The sequence below is a fragment of the Pristiophorus japonicus genome, chromosome 13 (genome assembly GCF_044704955.1).
Source record: "Pristiophorus japonicus isolate sPriJap1 chromosome 13, sPriJap1.hap1, whole genome shotgun sequence".
In the NCBI taxonomy this organism is placed as follows: domain Eukaryota; kingdom Metazoa; phylum Chordata; class Chondrichthyes; family Pristiophoridae; genus Pristiophorus; species Pristiophorus japonicus.
Window position 1 is genome coordinate 105029232 of NC_091989.1, and position 16182 is coordinate 105045413.

General features: G+C 45.1%; 1 pseudogene; it reads right to left on the minus strand.

The window, feature by feature from the left end:
- Positions 1-10659: 10659 nt before the first annotated feature.
- LOC139279178 (U2 spliceosomal RNA) lies at positions 10660-10890 on the minus strand (annotated as a pseudogene).
- Between the last annotated feature and the right edge of the window lie 5292 nt (positions 10891-16182).

A 16182-nucleotide genomic window follows, 5' to 3' on the forward strand; every position in this document is an offset into this window, starting at 1 on the left:
AGTGAGCCACAGTCATCAGTGCTTAGGCCCCAACACCCGATACAACAGATGGCCAAAGAGGGTTTTTACTCCAACCCCTCAAAATCCCTGACCTGCATCATCGTGGGCGACAAACTGATCCTCCTAGGTGACTTCAACGCCAGGGTCGGAACGGACACAGACCTCTTAGAAGACGTGATTGCCAGAGAGGGGGTAGGGAAAGCCAACTCCAGCGGTACCCTACTCCTGACAAAATGTCTAGAGCATGAACTTGTTCTGCCAGAGGGACAAATACAAGGCATCGTGGCAACACCATCGCTCAAACCACTGGCACCTGCTTGACTATGTCATCGCCCGAGCCAGGGATCGCAAGGATGTGCGCATCACCTGTGCCACAACAGGAGCTGACGACTGCTGGACAGACCACCGCCTAATCTGATCCATCATTGACATCAACATAGCCCCAAAGCGAAGGGGGCAGCAGAAGCAGTGTCGCAAAAAAGTCAATGCCAGGGCACTTAAGGACCCAGCTAAGAGAGCCCTTTACAGTCAGGGCCTTACAGCTAACCTGGTGCGCCTTGATGACCCAGAGATGCAGAATGTCCACAGCGCTTGGTCTGCCCTCCAGGCCTCCATAACCAGTGCCTGCAAAGAGACATTCGGTCACTCAACCAGGAAACACCAGGACTGGTTTGATGAGAATGATCAGGAGATTCAAGAACTAATAGATTGCAAGCTCTGGGCATTTCTGAGCCTTAAACAGCAACCCAACTCGGGAGCAGCAAAGCAGCATTACAGATGGCTAAAGGCTAAGGTCCAACAAAAAACCCAGGACCGAAAGAACAGGTGGTGGATGGAGAAAGCACAGGAGATACTTCAGCTGGCCGACAGCCATGATGTGCAAGGATTCTTCACCGCAGTCAAGGCCACATACAGACCAAACTCCCAAGGCCCGAGCCCACTCCTGGCCAAGAATGGGGAAACACTCATCAAGGACACCGAGGCAGTCAGGGCCCGCTGGAAGGAACATTTCGAAGATCTCCTCAATTGAGACTCTGCCTTTGACTCGAGTGTTCTCAACTCCATTCCGCAGCATGATACCCGCCCACCTCAGTGAAATCCCAACACTGCACAAGGTAGAAAAAGCTATATGACAACTAAAAAAACAAGGCTACGGAGCAGATGGAATCCCTGCTGAGGCACTGAAGTATGATGGAGAGGCACTACTGGCGCGAATACACGACCTCATCTGGAGGGAGGGGAGCATGCCAGGAGATCTTAGAGATGCAGTGATCGTGACCATCTTTAAAAAAGGGGACAAGTCCGACTGCGGAAACTACAGAGGAATTTCCCTGCTATCAACCGCTGGGAAAGTCATCGCCAGAGTCCTCCTCAACTGTCTTCTCCCTATGGCCGAGGAGCTACTCCCGAAGTCACAGTGCCAATTTCATCCCCTCCGGGGCACAACGGACATGATTTTTGCAGCGCAGCAGCTGCAGGAAAAATGCAGAGAACAGCGCCAGCCCTTATACATGGCCTTCTTCGACCTTACAAAGGCCTTTGACACTGTCAACCGCGAGGGTCTTTGGAGCGTCCTCCTCCATTTCGGATGCCCCCAAAAGTACATCACCATCCTCCGCCTGCTCCACGACGACATGCAAGCCGTGATCCTTACCAACTGATCCATCACAGACCCAATTCATGTCTGGACTGGGGTCAAGCAGGGCTGCATCATCACCCCAACCCTCTTCTCAATCTTCCTCGCTGCCATGCTCCACCTCACAGTTGACAAGCTCCCCACTGGAGTGGAACTAAACTACAGAACCAGTGGGAAGCTGTTCAACCTTCGCCGTCTCCAGGCCAGGTCCAAGACCACTCCAACCTCTGTCACCGAGCTACAGTACGTGGACGACGCCTGCATCTGTGCATACACAGAGGCCGAACTCCAGGACATAGTCGACGTATTTACTGACGCATATGAAAGCATGGGCCTTACGCTAAACATCAGTAAGACAAAGGTCCTCTACCAGCCCGACGTCGCCGCACAGTAGTCCCCCTGACATCAAGATCCATGACATGGCCCTGGACAACCTGGACCACTTCCCTTATCTCAGGAACCTCCTATCAACAAGAGCAGGCATTGACGACGAGATCCAACACTGTCTCCAGTGCAGCCTTCGGCCGCCTAAGGAAAAGAGCGTTTGAAGACCAGGCCCTCAAAACTGTCACCAAGCTCATGGTCTACAGGGCCGTAGTAATACCCACCCTCCTGTATGACTCAGATGTGGACCATGTACAGCAGACACCTCAAGTCTCTGGAGAAATACCACCAACGATGTCTCCGTAAGATCCTACAAATCCCCTGGGAGGACAGACGCACAAACGTTAGCGTCCTCATCCAGGCCAACATCCCCAGCATTGAAGCACTGACCACACTTGATCAGCTCCGCTGGGCAGGCCACATAGTTCACATGCCAGACACGAGACTCCCAAAGCAAGCGCTCTACTTGGAACTCGTCCACGGCAAACAAGCCAAAGGTGGGCAGAGGAAATGTTACAAGGACACCCTCAAAGCCTCCCTGATAAATTGCGACATCCCCACTGACACCTGGGTGTCCCTCGCCATAGACCGCCCTAAGTGGAGGAAGTGCATCCGGGAGGGCGCTGAGCTCCTCGAGTATCGTCACTGAGAGCATGCAAAAATCAAGCGCAGGCAGCGGAAGGAGCATGCGGCAAACCAGACTTCCTGCCCACCCTTTCCCTCAATGACTATCTGTCCAAACTGTGACAGAGACTGTGGTTCTCGTATTGGACTGTACAGCCACCTAAGAACTTATGCTCAGAATGGAAGCAAGTCTTCCTCGATTCCGAGGGACTGCCTATGATAATGATGATGATGATGAAATCTAAATTATATGGCGCTTGAGCTGCAAGCTCTCCCTTAATTATAATCATCATCCTCCAGCTGAATGAATGCACTAGCATCAAAGATTGCAGCTGTTGCTGCTCTCCCGGTTCTGAGTTAACACAGGTGATGCCGACGAATCAGGGGCCGAGCTGTAACATCCCTTGTAATGGAGAGTGTCATCTGACAGGCTCACATGCTTACACCTTGCCGGTCACTTCAGCGACATGGATCGAAAAATATCCACAAGTAAAATACATATAATTGTAACAGAGTTGCCGTTTCACTCTAAGTGCTTACAACCTCCAAATGAGGGACAATGGTAAGATATGGGGTACAAATATTTAACTTAAATGCGCAAAGGTTTTGTTTACACTAATTGTTGTGGAAAAAACAAGAGTTGTTAAAATAAACACACGCAACCCAACCCTGTACGATTTGATTGCAGTGTTTCACAAGTGTAGCTGGAGCCCAAAAGCATAGATTTCCTCGGCACTTGCAGCAAGTAGCAAAACCACAACCGACAGCATGCACAAAGCGTTCAAGCCAGCCCCATACACCACAACCCTTTCTAGTTTACCTTCTAAAAAAAATGCCGTGGCATTAAATCGATAATTCGCTCAAACTAAGGCATAGAGGAAATTATCGGGGTTATTGCCTTCATGTCAGTCTCTCTCTTTGTTTTGGCTGTTCCTATAACGGCGCTCTGGTGGACGAGTTCTGCCCTCGAAACAAGGTCGAGACTGTGACCTGTTCCCAACCTCCCGCCCGGGACTGGGTGATTGGTCTCCCGAACGCTGCTTATGTGCGTGATTCGTGCATGCGCAGTAGCCTGGCTGTTCCAGTTTGCAACCAATTCGCGTTGTCTGGGTCCAGCAGGCCACCCCGCTATTGGGAAACACTGCTTCATTGCTGGCTATGAGGATGGCGACATCGGGACCAACGAAAATCACCTTGAAAATCCGTGTTTCATACGAACACACGAATAATGATAGATACGTAAAGACCATCTGGTCCATCGAGCATGTCCCATACAATTGCGATACCTTGTATTTCACAACATATACACTCCACCCCACCGAAAAGAACAGATTTTAAAAAACAAGCCAGTTCTGGGAAATTCCTCTCTGGCCCATGAGAACATAGAACATAAGAAATGCCCCCTAGTTCTGGATTACCCCAAGAGGGGAAACATCCTCTCTGCATCTACCTTGTCGAGACCTCTCAGAATCTTACATCTTTCGATAAGATCACCTCTCATTCTTCTGAACTCCAATGAGTATAGGCCCAACCTACTCAACCTTTCTTCATAAGTCAACCCATTGATCTCAGAAACCAACCTAGTGAACCTTCTCTGAACAGCCTCCACTTCCCTTATCTCGGACCACTTCCCTTCTGAACTCCTTAAATAAGGAGACCAAAACTGTACGCAGTACTCGAGGTGTGGCCTCGTCCATACCCTGTACAGTTATAGCAGAACTTCCCTGCTTTTATACTCCATCCCCTTTGCAATAAAGGCCAACATTCTATTTGCCTTCCTGATAACTTGCTGTATCTTCATACTAACTTTTTGTGTTTCATGCACAAGGATTCCCAGGTCCCTTTATACTGCAGCATTTTGTAATTTCTCTCCTTTTAAATAATAGTCTGCTTTTTTATTTTTCTTGCCAATGTGGATAACCTCACACTTTCTCACATTAAATGCCGTCTGCCAAATGTTAACCCACTCACTTAGTCTGTCTACATCCCTTTGCAGATTTTTTGTGTCCTCCTCACAACTTGTTTTCCCACCCATCTTTGTATCATCAGCAAACTTGGCTGCATTACACTCGGTCCCTTCATCCAAGTGATTAGTATGGATTATAAATAGTTGAGGCCCCAACACCGATCCATGTGGCACCCCATTAATTACCGTTTGCTAACCGAAAAATGACCCATTTATACCAACTCTCTGTTTTTGTTAGTTAGCCAATCTGCTATCCATGCTAATATATTACTCCCAAACCCGTGAGCTTTTATTTTGTGCAATAGCCTTTTATGTGGCACCTTATCAAATGCCTTATGGAAATCCAAATACACCACATCCACTGGTTCCCCTTATCTACCCTGCTCATTACATCCTCACAGAACTGCAGCAAATTTGTCAAATATGATTTCCCTTTCATAAAACCATGTTGACTCTGCATGGATGTATTATGCTTTTCCAAATGTCCTGCTACTGCTTCCTTAATAATGGACTCCAGCATTTTCCTAATGACAGATGTTAGTCTAACTGGTCTATAGTATCCTGTTTTCTGTCTGCCTCCTTTTTTAAATAGGGGCATTACATTTGCAGTTTTCCAATCTGCTGGGACCTCTCCAGAATCCAGGGAATTTTGGTAGAGTACAACCAATGCAGCCACTATCTTTGCAGCCACTTCTTTTAAGATCCTGGGATGCAAGCCATCAGGTCCAGAGGACCTGTCCACCTTTAGTCACATTATATTATTGAGTACTCTTTCTTTAGTGATTGTGATTGTTTTAAGTTCCCCCCCTCCCTATAGCCCCTTGATTATCCATTATTGGGATGTTTTTAGTGTCTTCTACTGTGAAGACAGATACAAAATATTTGTACAAAGTCTCTGCCATTTCTTTGTTCCCCATTATTCATTCCCAAGTCTCATCCTCTAAGGGACCAACGTGTCCTTTAGATACTCTCTTCCTTTTGATATACCTGTAGAAACTCTTACTATCTGCTTTTATATTTCTTGCTAGTTTACTCTCATAATCTATCTTCGCTCTCTTTATTATTTTTTTACTAGTCCTTTGGAGATTTTTTTAAGTTTCCCAATCATCTGGCCTTCCGCTAATTTTGGCCACTTTGTATGTCATTGTTTTCAATTTGATACCATCTTTTACTTCCTTAGTTAGCCACAGACAGTTCTCCCTTCTCTTAAAGTCTTTCCTTCTCACTGGAATATATTTTTGTTGAGAATTATGAAATATCTCCTTAAATGTCTGCCACAGCTTATCAACCATCTTACACTTTAGTCTATTTTCCCAGTCCATTTTAGCCAATTCTGCCTTCATAACTTTGTAATCTCCTAGACCCACTTAGGTGATGGAAACTAGTCCAGATTATCACTCTGGCCCTGAATTCCCTGCAGTACCTATCTTCTGTAAGAGGTGATCTCCAGCCCAGCCAGAAACACATCCTGCTCTCGCTAGAAGGAATTCACGGGTCTGCGTCCACCACACGAAATGGAAGCCTCTTACAGAGGTCCACGATTCTCTGGGAAAAGAACAACTTCCTGATATCTACCTAGATCTAGCCTTATACAACTTAACTTTGTGAACTCCGGTCCATCGTAACCTATATTATTGAAATAGACTGTTAGCTGGAAAACAATCAATTCTCTTTGTTATCTTATAAACCTCAATCAGATTCACCCCTAAGTCTATGCTTCTCTAAAGTACAGAGTCCCAACTCCTTTAGCTTATCTTGATTAATATGATGCTCGGAATTAGACTAATAGCCCTTCTCTGCACCCTTTCCAAGGCCTCAATATCACCCACCATGTGAGGAGACCAAAATTGGACACAATATTTCAAGTGCAGCCTGATTAAGGTCTTGTACAAGGACAAAACAGTATGCCTCATCTTGTACTCAATTGTCCTATGGATACACCCCAGCACCCTATTTGCTCTAGCTATCGCTACACGCCATTACTCATGTACCTTTAAGGATATATGCACTAGAATGCCCAAATCTCTTTCTATCTCCACCATCTTTAATGCCTTTACCTGAAGGGTGTATGAATGTTGACGATTTGCCCTGCCCACATGCAAACACTGCACTTATCTAAGTTATGTATCATTTTCAGTCTTGAGCCCAATTTCCCAAACACATTAAGATCTGCCTGAAGCAGACGAGCATCATCTAGAGTTGTAATACTCGCATAGGTCTTGGTATCATCTGCAAATTTGCAGATTGTGGCACCAACATCCGATCATTAATGCAAATAGTAAAGAGTAACGATCCCAACACTAATCCCTGCGAGACACCACTGGTGACCGGTCTCCAAACAAATCCAAATCCATCAATAATTACTTTTTGCCTACATCCTGCCAGCCAGTTCCAAATCCAGCTCAATATATTACCAGAGATTACCAGAGGCTTCAATTTGAAAGAAACCTCTTATGCGATACCTTAGCAAAAGCCTTTTGGAAATCTAAGTAGACAGTGTCTACTGGACTTCCCTCATCCACCAACTTTGTAACTTCTTCAAAAAATAGAATTAAATTAGTTTGTGAGCAACTGAAGGAGAGATAGCGAGAGAGCAACAAAAAACTGGGAGAAGAAACAAACTGGGCACAGAGGGAGAGAGAAAAACAAACTGGGTGAGGCAGAGAGAAACACAACTGTGGATGGAAGGAGAGAGAAACACAAACTGGGAGAGAGAGAGAGAGAGAGAAACTGTGGATGGAGTGAGAGAGAAACACAAACTGGCAAGGGAGGGAAAGAGAAACAAACTGGTGAGGGAGCAAGAGAGCAGCACAAATTGGAGGGAGGGAGCGCTCATGTCGGTCTGTGATGTGTGCTGTTGTCTAATGTGTTTTATTATGGGAGTTGGGCAGCCTTGGTGCTGCTTCCTGAGGAGAGAATGACAGCTGGGTTTCAGGCTTGGGTGTGGAAGTCAGTGAATTGACGTGGTTCTGGTTTTATTTATTGTTTATTTAACTTGGTGTGTATTGTAAAAATTCAGAGCATTTTCTTTCTTTTATTCATTACTGAGATGTGGACATCGCCCTCAAAGCAAGCATTTATTGCCCATCCTTAATTGCCCTTGAGAAGGTGATGGTGAGCCACCGTCTTCAACTGCTGCAGTCCTTGTGGGGAAGGTACTTACAAAGTGCTGTTAGGGAAGGCGTTCCAGGATTTTGACCCAGCGATGATGTAGGAATGGCAATATATTTCTAAGTCAGCATGGTGTGTAACTTATAGTGGAACATGCTTTGGAGGCAGTTCAGAGAAGGTTCACTAGGTTGATTCTGGAGATCAGGGGCTTGACTTATGAGGAAAGGTTGAGAAGGTTGGGCCTCTACTCATTGGAATTCAGAAGACTGAGGGGTGATCTTATCGAAACATATAAGATTATGAGGGGGCTTGACAAGGTGGATGTAGAGAGGATGTTTCCACTGATAGGGGAGGCTAGAACTAGGGGGCATAATCTTAGAATAAGGAGCTGCCCATTTGAAACTGAGATGAGGAGGAATTTCTTCTCTCTGGAGGTTATAAATCTGTGGAAGTTGCTGCCTCAGACAGCTGTGGAAGCTGGGTCATTGAATAAATTTAAAACAGAGGTAGACAATTTCTGAACTGATAAGAGAATAAGGGGTTATGGGGAATGGGCAGCGAAGTGGATCTGAGTCCATGATCAGATCAGCCATGATCGTATTAAATGATGGAGCAGGCTCGAGGGGCTGTAAGTCCTTCTAAGTGGTTGAGTTCATGGGTTTGGGAGGTACTGCCAAAGAAACCTTGGCAAGTTGCTGCAGTGCATCTTGTAGATGGTACATGCTGCAGCCACGGTATGCCAGTAGTGGAGGGAATGAATGTTTAAGGTGGTGGATGGGGTACCAATCGAGCAGGCTGCTTTGTCCTGGATGGTGTTGAGTTTCTTGAGTGTTGTTGGAGCTGCATTCATCCACGCAAGTAGAGAGTATTCCATCACACTCCTGATTTGTGCCTTGTAGATGCTGGAAAGGCTTTGGGGAGTCAGGAGGTGAGACACTCACTGCAGACTACCAGCCTCTGACCTGCACTTATAGCCACAATATTTATGTGGCTGGTCCAGTTAAGTTTCTAGTCAATGGTGACCTCCAGGATGTTGATGGTAGTGGATTCGGCGATGATTATTGTTGTATGTGGAGAAAGAGTCAGACTGAACACTGTGAGCTCAAAGTAAAGTGTAACCTTAGTCTTTTATTGCAGGTCTCCAGAGTGCCTCTCCAATCTGTGAAGCCTCCTTAAATACCTGTGCTCCCAAGGGATTATGGGATCCCTTGGGACTCCCGGGGATGAGCACTCTGGTGGTTGTACAGAGTAAATACAAGTTTACATATATAATAGTTATGTCGTTGAATATCAAGGGGCGGTGATTAGACTCTCACTTGTTGGAGATAGTCATTGCCTGACACTTGTGTGGCGCGGCTGTTACTTGCCACTTATCAGCCCCAGCCTGAATGTCAACCAGGTCTTGTTGCATTCAGGCATGGACTGCTTCATTATCTGAAGAGTTGGGAATGGAACTGAACACTGTGCAATCATCAACATTTCTAACATTAAGATGGAGGGAAGTTCATTGATGAAGCAGCTGAAGATGGTTGGGCCTAGGACACTGCCCTGAGGAACTCGTGTAGCGATGTCTGAAACTGTAGTTAGAAATTACTTGTATCAATTATGTTTTTGTTGAATCAGTGGCATTCTTGGTGTTTCTCATTGCGATCAATACTGTGGAAACATCACAGAAATAATTTTTATTTAAACCTTACTTACCCTTAAATCTTTCTATTCTTTTGTGTTCTTCGATTTATAAATTATGTTATTTGTCTCACTATAAAATAAAAGTCAAATATTTTATTCTGGGCTTGGTGATATTAAGAAATTCAACTAAATTGCAGTAACATTTGCAAACACTGGGCAAATGTCACGTGATCAAATGTCACGTGTATATGGAGCAAACTCACAGATCAGTCATGATCTCATAAAATTCTGGAACAGGCTTGAGGACTAAATGGCTTACTCCTGTTCCTATATTCCTAAACATCACATGAGCGATGTAACATGATTGAATCTCCAGGAATGCATTGAAATAGAGATGGCAACCCTACTATGACTCCTATCTTTTTCTACAAGATGCTGCGGGGTTATTAATGTGCTTATAATATTTTATATTTAATTTCATGTTTCCAGCATTCAGTGATTTTATTTTCATCAATCTAAAATTTCTGTCATACGATTTATTTATCTTGGGCCAATTCTTGTGCCCATTACTGTTTAGTAACCCACAGTGTGCTTTTCTAATGGAAAATGTCATGCAACTTTATTGTTTTCCCTCAGAATTTCAAAAGCAGTAACGAGAAACATCTCAAACAACCACGGCACTCACTCAGGTCGCTGTTGTGGGCCATCCCTCCTGCTCATGTGATGGTCCTCGTTGACTCTTTTGGAAATTATTCCATTCTCAATCCCTGGATAAATTATTTATTATTTATGCGTGAAGTGCTGGCCAATTGCTGGGCTTTTTTTTTATAAATTCGTAGCCAATCGTTTCCAACTCCTTGTCAAGTCACAAACGCCAGAGGTCACCCCGCACCAGCCAAGGACCACTCTGCGCCAATGCTCCCAGCCAAAAGGCCTAGAGCCACTGCACCGCTCCCGGAAGCACCGCAACACCAGGCTCGCGCGACGGAGGTGGACGGGCCAGGTCCCCCACACACCCCCGTGGAGGTGGATGGGTCAAGCCATCCCACCCACCTCCTGTTTACAAAAATGTAAGCATATACCTTCCTGACCAGGGAGAAACCACCCGGAGGTCATGGTGGCTGGTCAGGTTAGTTATGCAGATCTTAGCCAAAAGGCCGAGAAGCGATTTTTTTTTTTTTTTTTTTTTTTTTTTTTAAATTCATGTCCAATCGTTATCCAATCGTTACAATTCTTTGTCAAACGCCAGAGGTCACCCTGCACCAGTCAAGGATCACTCTGCGCCAATGCTCTTAGCCAAAAGGCCTAGAGCCACTGCACCGTTCCTGGAAGTACTGCAATACCAGGTTCGTGCCATGGAGGTGGATGGGTCAGGTCCCCCACACACCTCCGTGGAGGTGGATGGGTCACCAATCCCACCCACCTCCTGTTTTACAAAAATGTAAGCATATACCTTCCTGACCAGGGAGAAACCACCCGGAGGTCATGGTGGCTGGTCAGGTTAGTTATGCAGATCTTAGCCAAAAGGCCGAGAAGCGATTCAATGAGGGAGGACAGTGCAGGTGGGCAATGATTATTCACCAATCAAGCTGCTACCACAAGTTCGCTCCTTCAGAACAGGGCGGAAGAAATACGAATACTATCTGTTTTATTACACTATTATATAGCTCGCAGCTATAATGAATTTATATTCACATTTTACCAAACCGCAGCAGTGAGTGCAATTTAATAGTATGACATCCAGCACTGTGTCCCTAAGTAGTTCAGATGTTAGGTCAGCTACTGTTATGTTCACCTCAGATGCCTGCCGCCCTCGCCTACCCTACCTGAAGATGGAACTGTGAGGAAAATCTGACTAGCATGACCCATATTTTATTGATTGTCAAGCGAAAGGAGATTTCAATGAAACTAAATGGTACAGTTTTAAAGGGGGTGCAGGTTTAGCGAGAACTGGGGTTGTACATACACAAATCTTTGAAGGTGGCAGAACAAGTTGTGAATGCTGTTAAAAAAGCTGATAGGATCCTTGGCTTTATTAAAAAGCAATGAAGTTATGTTAAACCTTTATAAAACACTGCCTCAGCTGGAGTATTGTGTTCAAATCTGGACACCACCCTTTAGGAAGGATGTCAAGGTCTTAGAGAGGGTGCAGAAGAGATTTTTAGAATGGTACCAGGATTGAGGGACTGCAGTTATGTGGAGAGACTGGAGAAGCTGGGCGGGGGCGGGGGGGGGGGGGGGGGGGTTCTCTTTAGAGCAAAGAAGGATAAGAGGAGATTCGATTGAGGTGTTCAAAATCATGAACGGCTGTGATAGAGTAAATAAAGAGAAAGTGTTTCCAGTGGCAGCAGGGTTGGTAACCGGAGGACACAGATTTAAAGTGTGTGGCAAACAAACCAGAGGCTTCTGTTGTTTGGGGTGGAAGTGAGTTACAGCCTAGCCGCGCCATGCTGTTACCAAAGGTTCGTACAGCTCAACTCGACGGCAACTCGGAGCAGGGCCCCTGAATGATTTTCGCCTCCTGTTTCAAATCAACTAACTCGGTACAGAGCAGCTTTGGAAACTGGATCCTACAACAAGCTGAATACTGTTAATGACGGGCCTCCCTTTCATTGAAATCTCCTTTCTCCGTGCAATCAATAAAATGTGGGTGGTTCTAGTAAGTTGCTCCTCGCAGTCCCATTTGCAGGTTATCACCAAACACAGCAAACATTAATTGTTGCATTTCTATCCTGCTGGATTAGTGTTTGTAACCCTGCAGCATCTGAATATAGGGCCGAAATGTCATCTCTGGCCGAGTGAAGCTAACATTGGTCTCACCAGCTCTGGCTGGAGAAAGGGAGATGGACTGAGTTATTGATCATAATTGCTATTCCAATTACTTCTACTAGAACTCCTGGTGCGTGGGGGCTGGTTAGATCTGGATCGCACGAGGCCCTGAGTGCCCAGAACTGAATATTTGTTTCCTCTCACTGTCCATGCATTTGCACGTTGGAACACTGTCCACGCCTGCGGCCTGAATCCTTATTTTCAGCATTGAGAAGAGGGTCAAAGGTAAATGTTGATGAAGAAGATTATTGGAATGAAGTGCCCGCTGGAAAAGCATTGCTTCTCAGGTGGAAACTTTTCAGCCGAGAGTTCAGAGGGGGCCTGGCTCCAACTTTCCACGCAGAAGTATAACCGGAACCCAATACGCTCCTTTAGTCACGTGATATCTCATGTCAGGGTCACACGTTTCATATATTTACCTATAAAATCCATGTCTTACACAAACCATTGAAGACACCATTCTCATTTGCAGCAAGTAGCTACCTAACTTTATTTGCACCATGTCGGTGAGAGCAACAGTTCAGTACATGGCTCTTCTGGGCATCCTTTGGCCAGGTACTTCTAGTTATATGCTTCCGTTTCTGAACGGCAGAACCTATTTTAGAATATTCTACAACTGTTGTGAATCGTAAAGTTAGATACTGTGCTTTTCCAATTTGATTGCTGGTGTTTCTTAATTGTATTTTACGTCTCTTAATTATTTTTCTTTATCTGATGTGTGCAACTGTAATCGCCATTCTTGTTTATTTTCCGATAGCCGCTGAAGTAGATTCGAACAAAGTGGATCAATTCCCTAGACACATGAAGGTTGCCAGGGGCACAAATGTTTCCATGTTCTGCACTTTTCCCATATTTCAAGATGCCCCCGATGTTTATTGGTGGAGACGCGGCGACCAGACGCTTCTGGAGCCAGACAGCAGAAAGCAATTTAATGTAAAGAAGGGCAGAGGGTTATTTGATGTCCTGAATGCGAGTGTCGCAGACTCTGGAATGTATTACTGTACAGTAAAACATAATCAAACCACTGTTGGAGATAGAAGTGGCTCCCAGCTTACTGTGTTCGGTAAGTGCCATTGTGCCGGGGAGTGGGAGATTCTCAGCAGTGTGCGGTATATGTAAATCTCAATAGTGGGGGTCATTTGAACTTTTATCACTGGACGAAAACTTGGTGATAGCAAATTCGTTTTACACTTCTCCCGATTTTCTTTTGCTTTAACCCCGGTGTACTCCGGCCCGCCGATTCGCTATCGCCCATTTTGCGCTGCTCCCAAGATCAATTTCACCCCTCATTGTCCGCATGAAATTCCAAAGTGCTTTATTTCCAACGAGTTCTTTTGGAAGTGCAGTTACAGTTGTTATGGAGGCAAGGTACTGAAAGAGTATACTTGTTTAAATTTTGGCTTGAAATTAATAACTGGGATTAGGTGGCCAGATTTCTTATCATCAAAATAGCCGTGCCGAGGAGCGACATTGGGAACAGTTAGGTCAAGTCTTTCATATAACATTGGATGGTGGGACATTTGGAGCTTTCAAGATTGAGGTGGATGGATTTTGTAGGCATGGGTATCAAAGGACATAGAGTTAAGTCAATAGATTTGAGGTACAGATCAGCCATAATCTAATTGAATGGCCTCCTCCTCTTCCTATGTCCGCAGTTTAGGCTGTGCACTTGCGTCCATTGAGAACTTATTTGGAACTGCCAAACTAATTTCACAAATGAATCTTACAACCCATTGAGAGGGGCTGTGTTGTTCTTACTCAATACTGGATTGGAACCCACATCCTTGAGCTGATGGGGCAATGTAGGAACCCAATGACTGCTTGAAACTCGGTCTTATGCCAATTGAACTTTTTAAAACGCTCACGACCGGGCAGGATATCACCGAACATTTCTCTTTGTACTTGATGGTTTCCATTTACACTCCCCCCAACCTGAGACTGCAGTTACGGCAGGAGATAACGAGAACACCGACCCCGCCACCTCCTTGGAAATTCTGCCGCATTACATATTAGATATAAACAGATCCGTGGGGAAGGAATGGAGGAATTCTGATCTTCGGTTGGGCAGTCAACACGGTGCTGCTGGGAATAAAGGACAAAATAATTTTCCAAGTTAATGATGCCCTGATTTAATAAATTGCTATTGCTACAAAGTCGGACAAGTACAAATGTAAGGAAAAGATGTTAAGGAGATTGTTTATAATAAACTGACAAAACAATGCAAACCTAATGAGGGACTCCATTTCCAGCTAAAGAGTGTCTGTAGCTCCATCGGACAGAGGGTCACCTTAGTAACAGACGGTTGTAGGACTGATATAAGCAGAATCTTCTTCAGGCAAAACGTGTTCAACAGAGCGAATAGACTTCGGGCAGGGCAAAAACCCTGGAATTATATAAGACATGCACTCTGAGTTAGAATTTCCTATTGTGTTTCCCCTATCTGTATGGATGTGATCTACACAGCGATACACAATTATCAATATAACTCTTTCATTGCGTGAAAAATATTCCAGCCCTCAGCTCGCGCTCTGGAGAAAGTACATTAAGGAAAGCTGTGTGATCTGAAATCTCCCCCACACAAACTGAAATGCTGAGTTTGCAACTGGAATGCGCGGGTTCTAATCTATAGATTAGCAGCATCCTGTCTGCCGTCTGTGTAGACAACGGAGATATTTCAATATATCATGTACATCTCAATATTCACCGATAATCTAAAATATGTTTCGTGATATATGAAATATTCAAAATGCGATCAATTTTGAAATAAACAGACAAAACGTTTAACACCGCCAAGATTATTAATGAATAAAAAGAGATGGTTCCACTGTTCGTGTAGACAGGGTTCCGCTGTCTCCGATATATTCGGACAGGAACCTCACTTGGGGTCACTGCTGTCAACCACAATCCACGCCAGGATCTGATACCTCCATTAGAAACAGTGACGCGGGGCTCCCTGTATGTTACCGATCCTGGGAGAGTCGTCCTCTTTGCCTACCGTTCCCAATACATGCCGTCATACTGCTGTGCGCCGTAAACAATTTATAAAGTAAATGCAACCAAAAAATTTATAAAACGACAGCGCGGATAACTATTGTGACAGCAGGATTGTAACAAGCATAACCATGGTAGGTAAATGAGAATGTGTCCCTTTAAATTGGAAAAAAAATTCAATGTATAGTAATATAATTTTTTCTGTTAAAGTTCCCTCAACCCCATTGAAAATCGCTCCTGTTGAAGGGATTTCAGCGACTTCTCTGAAACTCGAGTGCAAAACGGCTGCCTTTTTCCCGGAGGATTTAGAAATCGCCTGGCGAAGAGATGGTGTCGAAATTCTGACCGGAATAGCAACTGTGAAAAACAGGAGCGCGGAGCTGTTTGAGGTTTCCAGCTGGTTGGAAGAAACACAGCCTGTCCAGAGCGGAGTTGTTTATACATGTCTGGTATCTCATGTCTCTCTTCTGATGCCCACCAGTGTGAGCTACACAATACAGCAAGGTAAGATTGGAAACATTTACAGCGGGAGTTGGGAACTGCTCCAACCTGTATTTACTCATTAATCTGTAGCTGGGCTGATGGGTGGCGTGGTGAGAAGCCTGAGGTAGGCCTGAACTTGTGGGATTCGCAGGGTTGGTTTTAGAGTAAGGGTTTAAGTGTCTAAGACCCACTATTAGGGTCTGTTAGGGCTAGGGGAAGTTTAGAAAGTGGGAGGGGGGTGGAAAGTTGCCGGATGGTAGGGGAGCTCCCTAGGGAGCTGCCACCCCAGAGGCCATCTTAATTATTTACTGAGGCATGCGAAAGCATAAGCCTTACGCTAAACATCTGTAAGACAAAGGTCCTCCACCACCCTGTCCTCGTCGCACAGCACTGCCCCCAGTCATCAAGATCCATGGTGCTGCCCTGGACAATGTGGACCATTACCCGTACATAAGAACCTAAGAAATAGGAGCAGGAGTAGCATAATACAATCATGGCTGATCCAATCATGGATTCAGGTCCACTTCTC